The sequence below is a fragment of the Hemitrygon akajei genome, chromosome 25 (genome assembly GCF_048418815.1).
Source record: "Hemitrygon akajei chromosome 25, sHemAka1.3, whole genome shotgun sequence".
Lineage (NCBI taxonomy): Eukaryota > Metazoa > Chordata > Chondrichthyes > Myliobatiformes > Dasyatidae > Hemitrygon > Hemitrygon akajei.
The window spans coordinates 22,539,085-22,560,049 of record NC_133148.1 but is presented as its reverse complement, the minus strand read 5'-3'; the positions used below and the strand labels follow the sequence as shown (position 1 = coordinate 22,560,049).

General features: G+C 45.6%; 1 protein-coding gene across 1 annotated transcript in view; it reads right to left on the bottom strand.

Moving 5' to 3' along the window:
• Window positions 1-19,102, bottom strand: part of LOC140716432 (uncharacterized) — a 42,263-nt gene extending 23,161 nt beyond the window's left edge. Inside the window, exons 1-4 of the mRNA XM_073029166.1 lie at window positions 18,663-19,102; window positions 16,901-18,301; window positions 12,551-12,675; window positions 5,118-5,312 (exon numbers count right to left, since the gene is read on the bottom strand). The gene's annotated coding sequence lies outside the window, so the exon portion shown is untranslated. The remainder of the gene's footprint in view (window positions 1-5,117; window positions 5,313-12,550; window positions 12,676-16,900; window positions 18,302-18,662) is intronic.
• Between the last annotated feature and the right edge of the window lie 1,863 nt (window positions 19,103-20,965).

Here is a 20,965-nt window from a genome sequence, read left to right as displayed (position 1 = left end):
CACAGCAGCTTTGAGTGTCCTATGGACTCGGGCCCCAAGATCCCTCTGATCCTCCACACTGCCAAGAGTCTTACCATTAATACTATATTCTGCCATCATATTTGACCTACCAAAATGAACCACTTCACACTTATCTGGGTTGAACCTCATCTGCCACTTCTCAGCCCAGTTTTGCATCCTATCCGCTGTAAACTCTGACGGCCCTCCACACTATCCACAACACCCCCAACCTTTGTGTCATCAGCAAATTTACTAACCCACCCCTCCACTTCCTCATCCAGGTCATTTATAAAAATCACGAAGAGTAGGGGTTTTCTGGGGAAGGGGGTGACCTGTACAAGAGGGGCATGTTGCACCTGAACTGGACAGGGAACCAATATCCTGGGCGGAAGGTTTGCTAATGGTTCTCAGGAGGGTTCGAAGTTCAAAGTAAAATTTATTATCAGAATATATACATGTCACCATATGAGATTCATTTTTCCCTGGGCATTCTGAGAAAATCTATAGAACAGTAACTGTAAACAGGATCAACGGACAACAAACTGTGCAAATGCAAATATAAGTAAATAACAAGAGCGTGAAATGATAAGATAAAGAGATCTTACAGCAAGATCATTGATTGTGGGAACACCAGAAATAGAATGAGTGAAGTTATCCCCTTTAGTTCAAGAGCCTGATCGCTGAGGGACAGTAACTGTTCCTGAACCTGGTGATGCGAGTCCTGAAGCTCTTATACCTTCTAGCTGATGGCTGCAGTGAGGGAAAGGCATAGCCTGGGCAGTGGGGATCTCTGATGATGGATGCTGATCTTCCACGGCAAAGTTTCATGTAGACGTACTCAATGGTGGGGAGGGCTTTACCTGTGTTGTTTTGGGCCAAATCCACTACGTTATTGTATCCAGAGATACCGGCCACGTGACAGATGCACTGCCACCTGGCTGGTCGGTGGACACACCACATACCAATCAACATTTGGTCCCTCCCAACTAATCAATGCACACCTAAATTATTGGTCACCTTAATTGGATTATCTCGCCCAGCCCCACGCTATAAAAGGTGAGACTTGTCCCTGGCTCGCTGTCTCTTACAGACCACCTCATTGAAGGTAAGCGCATTGATTTATGTTTGGGAAGGTCTATCGTTTGTCCTGGTAAGGGAGCCGCAGCTATCCAAGGTCAAGGGGGATAGCTGTTGTAGTGCTTTTCCCTTGTTCTTTGTTTGTGTAACCGTACCCTGTCCCCACACCGCTTCCTGTGTATTGTAGTTGCTTGTGTTGACCCGACTTCCCCTTGTAAATAAATTCCTTATTATTAAAACTGTGTTTGTCCAGGCCCCTATTGTTGAGACTCAAAGAACCAGTTATTTCCATCACAACAGTTATGTAGGATTTTCCACTCAAAGGCATTGAGGTTCCCATACCAGGCAGTCAATACACTTTCTAGAATCAGGTTCAGAATCAGAATCAGGTTTAATATCACCGGCATATGTCGTGAAATTTGTTAACTTAGTGGCAGCAGTACAACGCATGATAATATGTGTTCATGGGTTCAATGTCCATTGAGTAATCGGATGGAAGAAGCTGTTCCTGAACCTCTGAGTGTGTGCCTTCAGCCACCATGCATCTCTAGAAGTTTGTCAGGGTATCTTATGACATGCCGAATCTCCGCAGGCTCCTGGGGAAGTCGAGACACTGCCGTGCTATCTTTGCAATTACACTTAATGACGTGTCCAGGACAGGTCCTCTGAGATAGAGACAACCAGGAATTTAAAGTTGCTGACCCTCTCCACCTCTGATCCTCTGATGAGGACTGGCTGATGGGCCTCTGGTCTCCCTCTCCTGAAGTCTATAATCAGCTCCTTGGTCTTGCTGACGTTGAGTGAGAGGTTGTTATGACACTACTCGGCCGAACTTCAATCTCCCTCCTGTATGCTGATTCATCACCGCCTCTGATTCGGCCTACAGCAGTGGTGTCATCAGCAACTTGAATATGGCATCAGAGCCGTGCCTAGCCACACAGTCATAGGTGTGAAGCAAGTAGGGCAGGGGGGCTAAATACACATCCCTGTGGTACTCCTGTTCTGATGGAGATTGGGGAGGACAGGTTTTTGCCAATCTGAACTGACTGGGGTCTGTAAGTAAGGAAATCTAGTCCAATTCCACAAGGAGGTATTGAGGCCCAGGTCTTAGACTTTACTGATTAGTTATGAGGGGATGATGGTATTAAATGCTGAGCATCTTCGCTGTTCAGATGCCTCAGGGTTGCGTGAGGAGCCAATGAGGGCCTGTTCCTTCGGTAGGCAAATTGGAGTGGATTCAAGTCGCCACTTAGACAGGAGCTGACATGTTTCAACAATAGCCTCTCAAAACACTTTATTACTGTGGATGTAAGTGCCACTGGGCAATAGTGACTTAGACCCACATTCTTCTTGGGCACCAGTATACTAATAGCCTGCTTGAAGCAGGTGAGTACCACACACTGCTGGACCGCGAGGTTGAAGATAACTGTGAACACACCAGCCACTTGGTTGGCACAGGGTCTTCAGTACTGGGCCAGGTACTCCACCTGGACCAGATGCTTTCCTTGGATTCACTCTCTTGAAGGCAGACCGCACGTCATCTTCAGAGACTGAGACCAAAGGACCATCAAGAGACATGGGAGGGCACAATGGTTCCTCCCTGTTCCGGTGGTCAAAGTGAGCATAGAAGGCATTGAGCTCATCTGGAAGTGAAGCTCAGCTGTCCCATATGTTGTTAGGATTAACTTTGTGGGAGGTTATTGCATTCAAACCCTGCCACAGATATTGAGTACCCTTCAGTGATTCCAGTCCAGTCTGGAATCTCCACTTGGACATGAGGTGGCTTTCCGGAGATCATACCTGCACCTGTTGTAGCATTCTTGATCTCCAAACGTAAATGCCTCTGATCTGGCCCTCAGCAAATTCCAGATTTCATAGTTCACCCAGGGCTTCTGATTGGGTAAACCCTGAATGATTTTGTGGGGACACCCTCACCTACAGCTATTTTAATAAAGTCTGGTGTAGTCATTCAGATCCTCAAATGGCAAGACCCTTAACAGTGATGCTGAGCAGAGAGATCTTGGAGTCCAAGTTCACAGCTCCATGGAAATTGCTACAGAGTTCGATAGGGCTGTGAAGAAGGCTTATGGAATGCTTGTTTTTATTAGGTATTGAGTTCAAAAGTCAAGAGGTTTTGTTGCAGCTTTTTAAAACTCTGGTTTGGCCACATCTGCATACTGTCTGGTTGCCTCACTATGGGAAGGATGTTGAACTTTGGAGAAGGTGCAGAAGAGGTTTAGACAGCATACCTATCATGAGGAACTGGACAAACTTGGGTTGTTTACTTTGGAGTGGCAGAGGCTGAAGGGAGATCTGATCATAAGATTATGAGAGGCACAGATAGTGCAGACAGGGACTATCTTTTTCCCAGGGTAGAAATAGACAGTAGACAATAGGTGCAGGAGTAGGACATTTGGCCCTTTGAGCCAGCATCACCATTCAATGTGATCATGGCTGATCATCCACAATCAGTACCCCGTTCCTGCCTTCTCCCCGTATCCCTCGACTCTGCTATCTTTAACAGCTCTATCTAACTCTTTCTTGAATGCATCCAGAGAATTGGCCTCCACTGCCTTCTGAGGCAGAGCATTCCACAGATCCACCACTCTCTGGGTGAAAAAGTTTTTCCTCGACTCCGTTCTAAATGGCCTACCCCTTATTCTTAAACTGTGGCCTCCGGTTCTGGACTCCCCCAACATTGGGAACATGCTTCCTGCCTCTAGCGTGTCCAATCCCTCGAAATGTCCACAGTTAATTCATTTTCAGAGATGTTGCCTGGCCTGCTGAGTTCCTCAAGCAGTTTGTGTGTGTTTCCTTGGATTTCCAGCGTCTGCAAATCCTTGGATTCAGACAGCTGAAGCTCAGTTGTGTCCGGGAGATTAATTGGCTCCTACTCCCTCAGCCTACAGCCCTGGTAGCATCACCCATGGGTGCCTCTGAACAGAGACATCATCAATGTCCCCTGTCCGTCACGGTCGAAGAGAGACGCATGCGCCTGAGAAATGGCCCTCGTCAGCAGAAACCCCTCACCCCCCGGGCTCGGGTGCGAATCGAGGGGCAGGGAAAGGGGGATTGCCCGAGATCCAGGGCCGTGGTGCATCCGGCGCCCGCAGTCGGGCCGCGAACGCCGGTGCTGATAAAACCCAATCGGAGCCCCGATCCTACCTGCGCTTCAGACGCTCCGGGGCCGCTTGTCCACTCAGCGCATGCGCGGCTCTCGCCAGCTGTCAACCGGGCGGAGGCGCATTTGATCGACGGGTCACCGACGGCGAGTTCTGATGCGCAGTGTTTTCTGGGTAGCTGCGGCGCCATTTAAGGTGTCTGAAAGCACCCGTACTCCTCTGCCATATGCCTCAATGATTTCACGCGGAGAACGGTTCCTTTAAGCTCCCGCGGCAACTGGCATTCTGAGTTTCAAATGTCAAAGTCCGCACACAAATGGAGATGTAAAATAAAACCACGAGTAGTTCTGCGGATGCTGGAAACGCAGAACAACACTCACAAAATGCTGGAGGAATTTAGCAGGTCAGGTAGCGGCACTATACAGAAATAAACAGTCGAGGTTTCAGGCCGAAACCCTTTTCCAGTCCTGAAATGCCCACTGCTTATTCCGCTCCACTGATGCTGCCTCGCTGCTGAGTTCCTGCAGCATTTTGCAGAAATTAACTTTTTTTCCCAATCAGTTTCCAAATGTTGCTTATCTTTCATTTGTAGGCACATCCTCCTCGTCTGAGTTCCTCCTCCCTTCCGTAGACTCTAGACCTCATCACTTTCTGGAGCCCCAAAGCCCTGCCTTGCGCTGGCCTTTGTTTCCTTCTTGATCCTGCCCCACTGGAGATTTACCGACCGTTTCTTCTCGTACTGTGGAGGGGAGCGGTGTATTGCAGCCACCCGGCTCTGTGAGGCAGAGGTCACTGAACATGTTGAAAAGAGCGGGGAAGGAGTTTAACCACCCGTGACATTTGTGTATTTTGTTTTGGGATACAGCACGGTAACACATCCTTCCGGCCCAATTACATCCATGTAACAAATTAACCTACTATACAGTTCCTCTTTGGGAGGTGGAGTACCCGGAAGAAACCCACAAAAAGGACGCACAAGCTAATTATCCACAGTCGCACGAATTGATACGAGTTCGCTAAAATGCTCCGCCACTGTATGCAGTTGGGATGCAAGTAGCAAAACGCAATACTGCATCCCTCTCCCGGTATTCGGAATCCACTGTCGACAATACCCTACAATGCCGAGGAAAGAAAGAAAGAATGTAATTTTTCGTTTTGGGGACCGGGACCTGCCTTATTGCTTTTATTCCATCCCTTCCCAAACTTCGCCAACCTTTACTGAGCTGGACAGTCTCTTGGCAAATCTGCATTCTCTCCGAAATGTCCTCTTCTCGGCAAATGTTCAAGGAGTGTAAGAATCTGTCAGACATTCGACCTGCAGCAGAAGCTATCAGGATGTCGTCTGCACACTGAATCAGCGCGGGGTGTTTGGACAGCTGGAATTAGGCCAAATCATTTTTAACTGCTGCAGCGTAAACTGCGGGGCTTTCGGTATAAACCTGGGGCCGACGTGTCCACGTATATTGCTGGTTCTTATAAGTAAAGACAAATATATTCTGGCTTAAATAAGATAGTCTCGTGAGACCGTGGATTTGCACCTTGGAAGGTTTCCAGGGCCTGGGCAGGGTTGTATGGGAGACCAGCGGTTGCCCAAGCTGCAAGCCTTCCCCTCTCCACGCCACCGATGTTGTCCAAGGGAAGGGCACTAGGACCCAAGCAGCTTGGCACCGGTGTCGTCACCTGGCTCAAGCACACAACACACTGCCTCAGCTGAGGCTCGAATCAGTGACCTTCAGATCACTAGACAGATGCCTTATCCACTATATACTCTGGCTATCCTTATGCAAAGGTATGGAGTGTTCAGGAAAGTTTTCTAAAGCAGAGGTACCAACTGGAGAGGATGCAATATTAGATCTCCTATTAGGAAACGAGTTAGGACAGGTGATGGAAGTGTGTGTTGGTTCCAGTGATCATAATCCAGTGGATTGGGACAGGTTGTTCTCTGGCAAGGATGTGATTGGTAAGTGGGAGGCCTTCAAAGGAGAAATTTTGAGAGTGCAGAGTTTGTATGTTCCTGTCAGGGTTAAAGGCAAAATGAGTAAGAATAAGGAACCTTGGTTCTCAAGGGATGTTGGAACTCTGATAAAGAAGAAGAGAGAGATGTATGACGTATAGGCAACAGGGAGGAAATATAATGCTTGGGGAGTATAACAAGTGCAAAAAAAAACAAGAAAGAAATCAGGAGGGCTAAAAGAAGACATGAGGTAGCTTTGGCAATCAAGGTGAAGGATAATCCAAAGAGCTTCTACAGGTATATTAAGAGCAAAGGGATAGTAAGGGGTAAAATTGGTCCTCTTGAAGATCAGAGTGGTCGGCTATGTATGGAACCAAAAGAAATGGGGGAGATCTTAAATGGGTTTTTTGTGTCTGTATTTACTAAGGAAACTGGCATGGAGTCAATGGAAATAAGGCAAACAAGTAGCGAGGTCATGGAACCTATACAGATTGAAGAGGAGGAGGTGCTTCCTATCTTGAGGCAAATCAGAGTAGATAAATCCCCAGGACCTGACAGGGTATTCCCTCGGACCTTGAAGGAGACTAGTATTGAAATTGCAGGGGCCCTGGCAGATATATTTAAAATGTCGGTATCTATGGGTGAGGTGCCGGAGGATTGGAGGATAGCTCATGTAGTCCCGTTGTTTAAAAAAGGTTCTAAAAGTAATCCGGGAAATTATAGGCTGGTAAATTTGATGTTGGGAGTAGGTAAATGATTGGAAGGAGTACTAAGAGATAGGATATACAAGTATTTGGATAGACAGGGACTTATTAGGGAGAGTCAACACGGCTTTGTGCGTGGTAGGTCATGTTTAACCAATCTATTAGTTTTTCGAGGAAGTTACCAGGAAAGTGGATGAAGGGAAGGCAGTGGATGTTGTCTACATGGACTTCAGTAAGGCCTTTGACAAGGTCTCGCATGGGAGGTTAATTAGGAAGATTCAGTCACTAGATATACATGGTGAGGTAGTAAATTGGATTAGACATTGGCTCAATGGGAGAAGTCAGAGAGTGGTAGTGGAGGATTGCTACTCTGAGTGGAGGCCTGTGACTAGTGGTGTGTCACAGAGATCAGAGCTGGGTCCATTGTTACTTGTCATCTATATCAATGATCTGGATGATAATGCGGTACATTGGATCGGCAAATTTGCTGATGATACAAAGATTGGAGGTGTAGTGGACAGTGAGGAAGGTTTTCAAAGCTTGCAGAGGGATTTGGACCAGCTGGAAAAATGGGCTGAAAAATGGCAGACGGAGTTTAATACAGACAAGTGTGAGGTATTGCACTTTGGAAGGAAAAACCAAGGTAGACATACAAGGTAAATGGTAGGGCACTGAGGAGTGCAGCAGAACAGAAGGATCTGGGAGCACAGATACAAAATTCCCTAAAAGTGGCGTCACAGGTAGATAGGGTCGTAAAGAGAGCTTTTGGTACATTGGCCTTTATAAATCAAAGTATTGCGTATAAGAGTTGGAATGTTATGGTGAGGTTTTATAAGGCATTGGTGAGGCTGAATTTGGAGTATTGTGTGCAGTTTTGGTCACCAAATTACAGGAAGGATATTAATAAGGTTGAAAGAGTGCAGAGAAGGTTTACAAGGATGTTGCCAGGACTCGAGAAACTGAGTTACAGAGAAAGGTTGAATAGGTTAGGACTTTATTTCCTGGAGCGTAGAAGAATGAGGGATGATTTGATAGAGGTGTATAAAATTATGATGGGTATAGATAGAGTGAATGCAAACAGGCTTTTTCCACTGAGGCTAGGGGAGAAAAAAACCAGGGGACATGGGTTAAGGGTGAAGGGGGAAAAGTTTAAAGGGAACATTAGGGGGAGCTTCTTCACACAGAGAGTGGTGGGAATGTGGAATGAGCTGCAAGACGAAGTGGTAAATATGGGCTCACTTTTAGCATTTAAGAAAAACTTGGACAGGTACATGGATGAGAGGTGTACGGAGGGATATGGGCCAGGTGCAGGTCAGTGGGACTAGGCAGAAAATTGGCTCGGCACAGCCAAGAAGGGCCAAAAGGCCTGTTTCTGTGCTGTAATGTTCTGTGGTTCTAAAAATGCCCACAAATTGACCACAGTAAAGGTACTAGCTTCTGCAGGTATAGATTTAGGTATAATGTTGGTGTCCGCAGTCCGGCACCAGCGGAGCAATTGGGATGGCTAACTTATTAATGGTTCTCAGGTCCTGCACAAACCAGCACTCTTTTCTCTGGCCTGGTTTTGGAATAGGTAATATAGGGCTTTGTGTCTTCACCAGCAGCCCTTGCTGCAAAAATGAGTCAATTACTTCAGTAGCCATACGGTACGGTTTAATACAGGGCAGTGGCACGTTCTTTTTTTAGAGTAATTTTATGCTCCGGGGCTGTTTGGGCCTTTCCCACATGATTGTTATGTTGGGCCCATAGGTTCCCTGGTACCCGCGCTGAGGCTCTAGGGGGAAATAGAGGATCTTCTGCTGGTGGCTGTTACTTTTCAAAGTTGTTTCCCAGCTCTCGGACTTTAACATAATCCTCCCCTCCTTTTCAGTAAAGAATTCTATTGGCACTTCTTGTCCCAGTACCGGTAGAGTTTTAGTACAAACAGCCTTAGTTTCTTTCACCAATCGTTTTATCATCGTCCGGATATCTTTAGGTTTCGCTAGTGGGTTTTCCGGCCACTGTCAAATGAGGCATTGAGGAGTCCCCTAGTCGGAATCTTTTTTCCTGATCTTCCACTAAGTCTCCCAGGATCCCTAATCTCCTGGGACCAAAATACACATAAAGTGTTGCCTACAGCTTTTCTGTATCGATCAAATAGGGATGTAATAGTGTTCTTGGGGTGCTACATGAAAATTTTTGTTGACCCTTTATATTTGTTTAATTAGATCTGTGCTTGATTCTGTCTGCGTGGCTTATGGATTGGCTTCATCTTCAACTTTAAAATGTTCGGATGTGTTGTGCTGCAGTAAGGTGATCGGTTTTGGATCTACTGGTTGAAATTGGACAATTACCCTTACAATTGTGGAGATTGAAGTTGATGTTAACATACAGGATTAATCTGAGGGGGCAGAGGAATGGTCACCCTGTTAAGTGTGCTGGGGCCGGTTGACTTCCTGCTCCACCAGGTTTACTCGGGTTGGGAACATCACAAGAAGAGTGGTTTTTTTTCCAGTTTTGGCTGGCTTTGTTCTTATCAAGCTAGGGATATGGGTTTGCTGGACTATGCAATATATCCCACTGTAGCTTTCTTGGTTACTACACTTTGGTTTTTTTCCAATGACTTTTAGTTGATTTCAGGTTGCATGGTTGTGGTGAACTAGACATACCTGTCTGACTGCTCCTGTGGCTCCTCCCACAGACCCCTGTATAAAGGCGACTGTGGGCTGCTGCTCTCCCTCATTTTCCCCAGGATGTAGTGCTGTTTATTCTTCCAGTCAATAAAAGCCGATATCTCACTTCCTAAGTCTCAGCGTGAGTTATTGATGGTGCATCAATGGTTTAATGAATGCCAAGGATCCTGATATGCCTGAGAGACTGTTGGTTCATCAGTATGTTACTAACTGAACTGGGAATGTTGGTTTTTCTGCCTGAGTTACTAGCAACAATAAAGAAACATCTTACTAACTATTTATCGCTATATACAGCAGAATCGGTTGCCACCACTTTGGGCTTACAGTGGGTGGAGGAAATTTGTCCTTGCAAAGTTGTAATTTGTTCGGATTCTTTTTTTTGGTTTTGACTAGTCTTAAAACAGGTCATTCTAGCAGCAGGTCAGATTTACTGCTGGAAGCTCTTCAAACTTTATTTCATATTCAAAGTATTGGTCTCCATGTCTCTTCTTGTGGGTCCGTGCACGTGGTGAGAGGAATGAGCAGGTAATTGTTTGGCCAAAAAAGCCGTTAAAAAGTTAATCTGTGGATATAGACCTTCCAACTAAGCAAATCAGAAGCTTAGGGATCGGTGGGGCTAAAAAGTAGGGGATTATGGCAAGACTTTGGGGATAGTAAGCATAAGGGGAGACAGCTTTCAGATATCCCAAGGACACCACCTGGAAGACAGGCACGCTTTCAGAGTTCCGCATTTTCGTGGCTCTGGGGATGTGCTGGTGCCCCTGACTGAAGTGTCGTGGGAGAACACGGAACATCGGGAGTAGCGGGTTAGCTACCAGGGGTTGTGAGTCCAGAGAGCTGCACATTTTTTGGCACCGACTCTCTGCGCACAGAGCTCGTAAAAAGCGATGCAACAGACTTTCCACATCATAAATCTCACTGTGAATCGGGGGCATCTCTTTTTCCCTCATTAGGGAGAGAGAGAGCCTGTGGTATGTCGAATTACTGGGGGAACGTGCTGTGTTTGGGGTACTGCAAATCTGTGTCTTTATTGATGCTTTTCTGCACGCTTGAGTACTCGGTAGAAGGTGCTAATGCTTTTTTGCTGGTGGGGGTGGGGGTCGTTGTCTTGCTACTACTTGTATGTGGGAGGGGGAGTTGAGAGGGCTTTGGGGTTTTAACTGTCATTCATTCTTTGGGGTACTTCTCTGTTTTCGTGGATGTCTGTGAAGAAAAAGAATTTCTGGATGTATATTGTATACATTTCTCTGATAGTAAATGAACCTATTGAAACCTTTACAGTATATATAAAACTGTTGGATCGATGGGAGAAGGGGTAAGACAAGAAGGGAAGGAATTATGTTGACTCAACTTAGAATTGGGCATACTACGCTTAATTATTCCTTACATCTCGTTCGAAAACATCACTCTGTGGTGTGTAGGTTTTGTCATCATTATGAAGGACCCCATGCACCCCTCATACAATATCTTCTCCCTCCTGCCGTCTGGGAAAAGGCTCCGAAGCATTCGGGCTCTCACGACCAGACTATGTAACAGTTTCTTCCCCCAAGCTATCAGACTCCTCAATACCCAGAGCCTGGACTGTTTATTATTTATTGTAATGCTTGCACTGTTTTTGTGCACTTTATGCAGTCCTGTGTAGGTCTGTAGTCTAGTGTAGCTTTCTCTATGTTGTTTTTTATGTAGTTCAGTCTAGTTTTTGTACTGTGTCGTGCAACACCATGGTCCTGAAAAACATCGTCTCATTTTTACTGTGTACTGTACCAGCAGTTATGGTCGAAATGACAATAAAAGTGACTTGACTTGACTTACAACATGAAACATATGAGGTTGGAAGAAATCTAACGTAGGCTTTGCTACCATCTTTGGGAGTTGATAGTTTTCATTTTAAAACTTTACTATGGAAGTGGCTTTAATTTAATTCATAATATTGTCTTTCATTATTTACAATCGATGGGGCTTTTTGGGGTCATTTAATTTTCGTTTGATAAAAAACTAGTCAGGGTTTTATTTTCCAACTCTCTACTCCACACTCCAGTCCCGTTGGTGGTACTACACCTTTAAGTTGGACTGCCAACCACCGTTAAAAGGAAGAGGAAGGATGATGATGTCAGGGCTCAGGCAACCAACGGGCCAGTTCAGCTTCCTGCTCCACCAGGTTTACTCATCTCTGCACCAACCTGCTCCTGACTGCTCCACAAGTTACTTGTCTATGTACTGAACTGAGGCTTAATCAGATGATATATTTACAATATTACAGGAATATTAAATACACAACGATGACGTTCCCTGGGATTCGTTGACCATTTTATTTAAATGATGATAGGCTGTGAGTAAACGGGTTTCCGCACAACTTAGCGGCTGAAAGGCCTGGATAGAGCAGACGCAGAGACAATGCTTCGTTGTATTCTATGGAGCGTTGCAGCATGCTAAATTGGCGCTGGAATTGCAGGGCTGACACCCAGCACGTTGTTGGGTGGGCTGGCTGTTAACGCAAATGGCGCATCTGAATGTATTTTTCCACATTCATGTGATAAATAAATATTAATCTGATCTGATAAATCTGAGCCTTGGTAGAAGGGACAAGATTTGAGGGTACAGCCTCTAACGTTCCGTTATAACTGGGATGAGGGAAGAGCTCTGAGGGAGTGGAATAAAACTTTTAGCAAAGTTAGGCATCGTTACTCCAATTCGTCATTCATACAATGTAAAACAGCTCAAACCATTGCCAGAAAAGTAGTGAAGGGGGCAAAGAGAAGTGTATTGGAGAAGGTTCTGTGTAGCATAGAGAAAGAGATTCAGGTAGGGGAAGTTTGGAGTGGGTACAGAATATGTGTGTGGGGGGGAGGGGGGACAGGTTAGAAAAGTTGATGCATTTTCTCTGTATGGTGGGGAAAACGTTCCAGTTCCTGCTTGGGTGTCGTTTTACATTGTCAGCACCTAATAGTGTCGGTCAGTCTCAACAGGGAAAGATGGTATTTGTTCTAATATGTTTGCATGGTTATCAGATTTGAAACTTACGTTGGTCTTGCAATTCTTCAGTGCAATGTGGGTTGAAGGGTAACTTCCCGCATCCTGGAAATTAGTAGCTCTTATACCTGGCAAGGATCAATCGAATCCTTCCAGTTATGCATCTGTTTCACCAACTACAAGATAATGGAATGAATGGTTATAGTAAGGCTTTCTTATTTTGAGGACAGTAGTGGAAAAGTTAGCTGTATACCGATGTGGATTTTGTAAAGGGGGGAAACAACCATGGACTCGGTGTTAAGTTTGGAACTTGATAGTCGTGAGGCCCAAGTTAATAAAGAATCAGTGGTAGCAGTTTTAGAAACATAGAAAATAGGTGCAGGAGTAGGCCATTCGGCCCCTCGAGCCTGCACTGCCATTCAGTATGATCATGGCTGATCATCCAACTCAGAACCCTGTACCTGCTTTCTCTCCATACCCCCTGATCCCTTTACCACAAGGGCCATATCTAACTTCCTCTTAAATATAGCCAATGAACTGGCCTCGACTGTTTCCTGTGGCAGAGAATTCCACAGATGCACCACTCTCTGTGTGAAGAAGTTTTTCCTCATCTCGGTCCTAAAAAGCTTCCCCTTTATCCTTAAACTGTGACCCCTCATTCTGGACTTCCCCAACATCAGAAACAATCTTCCTGCATCTAGCCTGTCCAATCCCTTTAGAATTTTATACGTTTCAATAAGATCCCCCCTCAATCTTCTAAATTCCAGTGAGTATTAGCCTAGTCGATCCAGTCTTCCTTCATATGAAAGTCCTGCCATCCCAGGAATCAATCTGGTGAACCTTCTCTGTACTCCCTCTATGGCAAGAATGTCTTTCCTCAGATTAGGGGACCAAAACTGCACACAATATTCTAGGTGCAGTCTCACGAAGGCCTTGTACAACTGCAGTAGAACCTCCCTGCTCCTGTACTCAAATCCTTTTGCTATGAATGCCAACATACCATTTGCCTTTTTCACCATCTGCTGTACCTGCATGCCCACCTTCAATGACTGGTGTACAATGACACCCAGGTCTCGTTGCATCTCCCCTTTTCCTAATCGGCCACCGTTCAGATAATAATCTGTTTTCCTGTTCTTGCAAACAAAGTGGATAACCCCACATTTATCCACATTAAATTGCATCTGCCATGAACTTGCCCACTCACCTAACCTATCCAAGTCACCCTGCATCCTCTTAGCATCCTCCTCACAGCTAACACCGCCACCCAGCTTCGTGTCATCCGCAAACATGGAGATGCTGCAATTAATTCCCTCGTCTAAATCATTAATATATATTGTAAACAACTGGGGTCCCAGCCCTGAGCCTTGCGGTACCCCACTAGTCACTGCCTGCCATTCTGAAAAGGTCCCGTTTACTCCCACTCTTTGCTTCCTGTCTGCCAACCAATTCTCGATCCACATCAATACCATACCCCAATACCGTGTGCTTTAAGTTTGCACACTAATCTCCTGTGTGAGACCTTGTCAAAAGCCTTTTGAAAATCTAAATATACCACATCCACTGGCTCTCCCCTATCCACTCTACTAGTTACATCTTCAAAAAATTCTATAAGATTCGTCAGACATGATTTTCCTTTCACAAATCCATGCTGACTTTGTCCGATGATTTCACCTCTTTCCAAATGTGCTGTTATCACATCTTTGATAACCAACTCTAGCATTTTCCCCACCACCGATGTCAGACTAACCGGTCTATAATTCCCCGGTTTCTCTCTCCCTCCTTTTTTAAAAAGTGGGGTTACATTAGCCACCCTCCAATCCTCAGGAACTAATCCAGAATCTAAGGAGTTTTGAAAAATTATCACTAATGCATCCACTATTTCTTGGGCTACTTCCTTAAGCACTCTGGGATGCAGACCATCTGGCCCTGGGGATTTATCTGCCTTTAATCCCTTCAATTTAACTAACACCACTTCCCTACTAACATGTATTTCCCTCAGATCCTCCATCTCACTAGACCCTCAGTCCCTTCCTATTTCCGGAAAATGATTTATGTCCTCCTTAGTGAAGACAGAACCAAAGTAGTTATTCAATTGGTCTGCCATGTCTTTGTTCCCTATGATCAATTCACCTGTTTCTGACAGTAAAGGACCTACATTTGTCTTGATCAATCTTTTTCTTTTCACGTATCTATAAAAGCTTTTACAGTCAGTTTTTATGTTCCTTGCCAGCTTTCTCTCATAATCTTTTTTCCCTTTCCTAATTAAGCCCTTTGTCCTCCTCTGCTGGTCTCTGAATTTCTCCCAGTCCTCAGGTGTGCTGCTTTTTTTTGCTAATTTATATATTTTTTCTTTGGACTTGATACTATCCCTAATTTCCCTTGTCAGCCATGGGTGCACTACCTTCCCTGGTTTATTCTCTTGCGAAACTGGGATGAACAATTGTTGAATTGTTGTAGTTCATCCATGCGATCTTTAAATGCTTGCCATTGCATATCCACCGTCAACCCTTTAAGTATCATTTGCCAGTCTATCTTAACTAATTCACGTCTCATACCTTCAAAGTTACCCTTCTTTAAGTTCAGAACCTTTGTTTCTTAATGAACTATGTCACTCTTCATCGGATTCCACCATATTGTGGTCACTCTTACCCAAGAGGCCTTGCACAACAAAATTGCTAACTAACCCTTCCTCATTGCTCAATACCCAATCTAGAATGGCCTGCTCTCTAGTTGGTTCCTTGACATGTTAGTTCAGAAAACCATCCTGCATACATTCCAAGAAATCCTCTTCCTCAGCACCCTTACCAATTTGGTTCACCCAATCTATATGTAGATTGAAATCACCCATTATAACTACAGTTCCTTTATTGCACACATTTCTAATTTCCTGTTTAATGCCATCCCCAACCTCACTACTACTGTTAGGTGGCCTGTACACAACTGCCACCAGCGTTTTCTGCCCCTTAGTGTTATGCAGCTCTGCCCATATCGATTCCACATCCTCCAGGCTAATGTACTTCCTTCCTATTGTGTTAATCTCCTCTCTAACCAGCAATGCTACCTCATCTCCTTTTCTGTCCTGTCTATCCCTCCTGAATATTGAATGTCCCTGGATGTTGAGCTCCCATCCTTGGTCACCCTGGAGCCATGTCTCTGTGATCCCAACTATATCCTATTCATTAATAACTATCTGCACATTCAATTCATCCACCTTGTTACGAATGCTCCTCGTATTGACACACAAAGCCTTCAGGCTTGTTTTTACAACACTCTTAGCACTTATACAATTATGTTGAAAAGTGGCTCTTTTTGCTTTTTGCCCTGGATTTGCCTGCCTGCCACTTTTACTTTTCACCTTACTACTTTTTGCTTCTACCCTCATTTTACACCCCTCTGTCTCTCTGCACTTGTTCCCACCCCCCTGCCACGTTAGTTCAAAGCCTCCTGAACAGCAGTAGTAAACACTCCCCCTAGAACATTGGTTCCAGTCCAGCCCAGGTGCAGACCGTCCTGTTTATACCGGTTCCACCTCCCCCAGAACTGGTTCCAATGCCCCAGAAATTTGAATCCCTCCCCCTTGCACCATTTTTCAAGCCACATATTCATCTGAAATATCCTCCTATTTCTACTCTGACTAGCACGTGGCACTGATAGTAATCCAGAGATTATTACCTTTGTGGTCCTACTTTATAGTTTATCTCCTAACTCCCTAAATTCACCTTGTAGGACCTCATCCCGTTTTTTACCTATATCGTTGGTACCTATGTGCACCACGACCACTGGCTGTTCACCCTCCCATTCCAGAATGTCCTGCAGCCGCTCAGAGACATCCTTGACCCTTGCACCAGGGAGGCAACATATCATCCTGGAGTCTCGTTTGTGGCCGCTGAAATGCCTATCTATTCCCCTTACAATCAAATCCCCTATCACTATAGCTCTCCCACTCCTTTTCCTTCCCTCCTGTGCCGCAGAGCCACCCATGGTGCAATGAACTTGGCTGCTGCTGCCTTCCTCTGATGAGACATCTCCCCCAACAGTATCCAATACAGTACATCTGTTTAGGAGGGAGATGACCTCAGGAGACTCCTGCACTACTGCCTACTGCTATGCTGTCTAGTGGCCATCCCTTCCCTTTCTCGTGCTATTCACGACTTTCTCAGCATCGCGGATGCTCCAGTATGAATCCAATCGCAGCTCCAGACGCTCAATGCGGTCTGCCAGAAGCTGCAGTTGGACACACTTCCTGCACACATAATCGTCAGGGACACTGGAAGTATCCCTGATTTCCCACATGCTGCAGGATGAACAAACCATGGGGCCGATCTCAGCTGCCATGACCTCCCCAATACTTGCCTCAACTTTTCAAACTTTCTCCTTTGAAAGGATCTTACCCGGCCTTACCTCACTTGGAGTGAAGCTCGTCGTCAGCCTCTTCTTGTCAAAGCCTCTCGAGTCAAAGCCTCAAATCTCCACTCCTTCACTGGCCCACTCACTCACTGGCTTTTTCTTCGATGTAGAGAAAGCTTATGATATGTTATGGACACAAGGGTTGCTGTTTAAACGGGAAAAGATGGGAATAGATGGTAGAATGCTCGTTGGATTCCAGATTTTTTTATGTGATAGGAGGATGCAAGTTAGGGTGGGAACAACATTCTCAAAGGAGTACGAGACAGAAAGATGGAACTGCACAGGAGATTACATGTAACATCTCCCCTTCTTTCAAATATTATGATGAATGATATTTTCTTAAATGTGGCTCAGACATTTCCAAATCATTATATGCTGATGATGGTGCAGCGTGGAAGACAGGCAGCAATATAAATTATATAGTTAGTGAAATGCAGGCAGCTACTCATGAAGTAGAGGAATGGGGACACTGGAGTTGGTTGAAATTTTCTGCTGCAAAGACCCAAGTTATTTGTTTTTCCAAAAGGAATATTACTCCAACAATTGATCTCAAGTTATATAGTAAAACTATTAAACGAGGACCAGTGGTGAAGTTTATATACGGACAGATACAAGGCTCACATGGAAGGTGCACGTGATTAAAGTGTAAAGAGCCCTTAATATGCTCAGGGGCTTAGTCGGGTGTGATTGGTGTGTAAATAGGTCACTTGAACAAATAGTATACTGCTTTTGTCAGATCTGTCTTTGATTGTGGGCGTGTTGTTTATGGGTCAGCCTCACCAGTGGTTTTAAAGCCCTTAGATAAAGTTCAAGCTCAAGCATTGAGATTATGTCGTTGTGCTGTTAAATCAGCGCCAGCTTCGGCATTACTGGTAGAAATGGGTGAAGTACCTTTACACCTGCAGGTGACAGCAACGGTTTACTGGGTCAATGAAAGAGGACATAAAGCTGGTCATCCAATATTGGCAACGTTAGTAGAGCGTTGGGAGCACTGCGTTCATAAGATTTTCACTTGTGGGAAATGAATGGGTTGTTTAACGTGGAACACGGTCGCAGCGTGCCCCTTTCTGTCACTTCTCCGTGGCATTTCCCCATGCCTGGGGTTGATCTGGGCCTTCGAGTTGAGGGCAGGTTGTTTCTCAGTGGCACAGGAAGCTCAGCGATGTATGCAAGGCAGATATTATGGATTCTTACAGCTCCACACAGACGGTTCAAAAGATCCCGCGACAGGTCGTTCAGGCGTTTCTGTTTATGTTCCCAAGATTCAGGTGACTGTTAAGAAAGGATGATCAGTATTTACAATCGAAATGGTTGTTCTCATTCTAGCCTCGCAACGTGTTGAAGTAGTACACCCCGATTATGTATTTCTGTGTTCATTCATTCTTGGTTTGACATCTATTAAAAAAAAAAGACATTTCAAATTGTAGGCTACGTTCTTCTTGAGACTGGACAACATCCTTTGAGGCTGCAGGGTCTAGACCTGTGGATACATTTCATATGGGTCCCTGGCCCCGTTGGGGTTGAAGGAAACGAGGCGGCAGATATTCTTGCCAAGCAATCACCTAAAATCAAGGATGTAAATGCAGGGGTGCCTTTGCATAAGGGGGAGGGGAAAGCCATAACTAAAAAGTTGATTTTATAACAATGGCAATGGTGCTGGGATAAGGACAAGAAAGGAAGGCATTTATATAAAATGCAGAGGTGGTGAGAGCTCAGCTGGATGTGGGTATGAAAGGAGGGAAGAAGTTATACTTACACGTTGACACTATTGGACATACTAGGTTGAGTAACTCGTAGTGGAGGCAGAGCTACAATGGCACTCAACGGCAACTCCTTCGAGCTCATCTGCGGAAAGAGCTTAATTTCCACCTTGGATGTCTTTATTTCTTTCCGGGGTGGGTGGGGTTCTGTTGAACACCCTGACCTAGCGATACAACTCAGGACTTCGGTTCTTTGCGGTGGCGGGAGCTGCTCCCGGGGGCTCACGACCATCCGCTTTGCAAAATCCCGAGGACGTGACCTAGAAGAGGGGCGCGCCTTCGGGGTTCCGCGGCCCCGTGGATGAGCTGATTCTACGCCAGCGCCGCCGACTGAGGTGTTGCGGGAGAAAAAACATCAGGAGCAGCGGGTCGGACGCCGGAGGCTCTGTACTTGGTGAGTCGTGCTCCCTTGTGGTGGGGAGGAGTTCATCGCTGATTATCAGAGGGAACCAGAAAAATAAGTGGCACGACAGACTTTATCATCATAACTCAGCAAGCTGTTTCGTTATGTGTCCCCTCACTGGGAAAAGGGACAGCTCTTAGATAAGAGATGCGGGGGGGAGGGGGATCAGATTGTCGAGTGAACGATGAGTTCTTGTACCGCAGATCGCAGTCTTTCATGGAGGCTTTGCTTGCTTAGTGGGTGGAGTGTGCTGTTGCATTTTTTGCTGAAGTGGGGGTGGAGAGAGTCCCTGCTTAATGCTGCTTGTGTGTATGTGTGTGGGGGGGGGGGCTTCAGGTTCTAACGTTTTTACTGTCACTCTTCTGTTTTCGTGGCTGTCTGCAAAGAGCAATGATTTCAGGTTGTATATTGTATGCATTTTTGATATTAAATGGAACTATTGAGCTATTGGTACGGGCATTTGTGGGGAGTGAACTTATTAAGAAATGGTGCAGCATATAGTGCTTGAATGCAGTTCCCATGAAGTGCAAAGGAAACAGGTAATTGCTAAATTGAATTCCATGCGGCTGTCACGGTTCAACATGGGAAGTTAGGCCATCACAGTGTATGTAATTGTGTATTTAACTTTCTAAAGAGCATTAGACTTCTTGACATCATTTTTCCTGGAGGGGGGGTGCAATTTAGTGGGTACACGTCCTACCTTGGCTCCACGCGCCAACTCAGTGGGTGGCGGTAACGCACCTTCTGTTGGTCTGCCAACTGCCAGTCAACTTTACAAGAAGAACGGAGGTGAGGCAGAATTTCTTCAGCCAGAACCTGGTGAATCTGTGGAACTCATTGCAACAGAGGATTCCGGGGGCTAAGTCATTGTGGGCATTTAAGGCAGAGATTAAATCATTGGGGGGGGGGGATAAAGGTAAAAGGGGAGAATGGGGTAGAAATAAAATCAGTCATGATTGAATGACAAAGCAGTTTTGATGGACCAAATGGCCAAATTCTGCTCCTATATTTTATGCTGTTATGTTAAGGTTTCCTGGATAATTGTCTACTCGGTGAAACTCTGCCCTTTGGCCTGCTCAGGACTTGTTAGCCTCCCAGCACAATGAGATGCCCGTTGAGGAACGCTGCAGTTGGTACATTCCAGGCTGGAGGAGCACGCGTTTACTGACGCAGTAAAGTTCCGTGGGGAAGGGGCACAGACCAGGGCTCCGTCCGTCACCAGACACGGAGGGACTGAGTCGCATAAGGAAGCCACCAAATATGGAATAGGTGTCCCACTCCCGGGGGCCACAAGTGGCAATGGTGCTCTCATTTAAAAAGTGTTACTACTGCACGGAATGAAGACTGCTACAGTTTTGTATTGCTTTTCTTTTTGTGCATATTTACATTAGAATTTTTATATCCAGGCTTCAAAAGGCATTGGTCACCTTGCACATGGAGAATTTTTGAGCAGTTCTGAGCCCTATATCCAAGAAAAGATGTGCTGGCATTGCAGAGAGTCCAGAGGAGGCCCACGAGAGTGATTCCATGATTGAAAGGGTTATTGCTTGAGGACAATGTGATAGCTCTGGGCCTGTACTTGCTGGAACAGAAGAATGTGGGTGGGGGAAGAATCTCATTGAAACGTATCTAACATTGAAAGGCCGAGATAGAGTGGATGTTTCCCACAGTGGTGGAGTCCAGAGCCAGAGGGCCTAGCCCCAGATACAAGGCTATCCCTTTAGAACAGAGACGAGAAATTTCTTCAGCTAGAGCAGGGGTCCCAACCTGGAGTCCATGGACCCCTTGGTTAATGGTAAGGCTCCATGGTTGGGAACCCCTGAGCTTAGAAGGTGGTGAATCTGTGGAATTCATTGCCACAGACAGCCATGGAGGCCAAGTCACTGGGGATCTCTA